At 48.7% G+C, this 1,176-nt stretch overlaps 1 pseudogene; it reads right to left on the bottom strand.

Moving 5' to 3' along the window:
• Positions 1 to 216: 216 nt before the first annotated feature.
• LOC102813676 lies at positions 217 to 954 on the bottom strand (annotated as a pseudogene).
• Positions 955 to 1,176: the final 222 nt, after the last annotated feature.

Here is a 1,176-nt window from a genome sequence, read left to right on the forward strand (position 1 = left end):
GAAAGAGGTCCCAGAACCTTTATTACTTTTTTTAATATAAGATGTGACAGAGCTCAGCCAGGGTGTGGCAGGCAGGATGGAGCCAGCAGAGGGCTGGACTATGGTACCTTCTCTCCTCCAGGAGCCAGGACAACCCTGGGAAGCCCTTCACCAGTAGCCAGTCCCCACACACAGAATGTGGCCCAAGAGTGAAAGCAAACAGGTCTTTATTTGCAGTCATCGCTGGGGCCCTTTCTTGCTGCTGATTTGTTGGCTGGCCTGATCTTCAAGCTGCATGGCCAGGTGTAAGGCTTTGATGACATCTTGCAGGGTTGAGTAGTGTTTGGTTTGCACAGCCAGGGCAGATTCTGCTTTATTCACAAAGGTCTCTAGGTCATAGTCCGGCTGCTCGGTCATCTCGGAGAGCTCAAGCCAGTCTGGCCCGTGCTGGATAATCTCCTTGAGTTTATCCATGGCCCTCACTTCCAGCTCATTAATCTGAGTCATGGCTTCATTAAAGCTAGACATCTGAGAAGACAGTTCCTCATCTTCCTTAGACAAATTGCCTGTGATCTGGACCCCGTTAGAACTGACTTCAGTCTCTTCCATTTCCATCTGAATTGGCTGCTCCCCACTGGGTCCACTGTGAGGGCTCAACTCCTTGACCCTGTCTACATATCTTCGGGTGTTTAAAGTATATTCACAGGAGTTTATGCCTGGTGACATCAAAGCAATCATGCAGGTCCTTGAGTTCTCCCCAAAAAAGAAGTCCCTCAGCACCTATGTCAGCTTGCTCTCCCAGAATGGGGTGTGAGCCTTGTTCTGTCCCAGGGTCCTGATAACACTCCTTCAGAGGCAGGAGACTCTTGTTGATTTCTGTGCCCTCCATACGGGTCTGCCGGGCAGCACTGGAAGTGTCTGCTCCTCACTCGTTCCCTGCTAAGTCTACTAAAGAGAACTTGCTGTGCACTTGCCCTTGTGCCAATCAATCTTGTTGGTAGTCTTCCACTTTTTTGTTTACCCTACCCTTTACCAATAAGGAGCTATGGTAGTATAGTGGTTATGAATCAGGCTGTGAATCTTACAGTCAGCAGTTTGAAACTACCAGCTGTTTGCAGGAGAAAGATGAGGCTTTCTGCTCCTGTAAATATTTAGCCTCAGAAACCTTGTACAGGGTCACATGAGTTGGAACTGACT

The sequence above is a fragment of the Chrysochloris asiatica genome, unplaced genomic scaffold, assembly GCF_000296735.1.
Source record: "Chrysochloris asiatica unplaced genomic scaffold, ChrAsi1.0 scaffold01324, whole genome shotgun sequence".
Classification (NCBI taxonomy): domain Eukaryota; kingdom Metazoa; phylum Chordata; class Mammalia; order Afrosoricida; family Chrysochloridae; genus Chrysochloris; species Chrysochloris asiatica.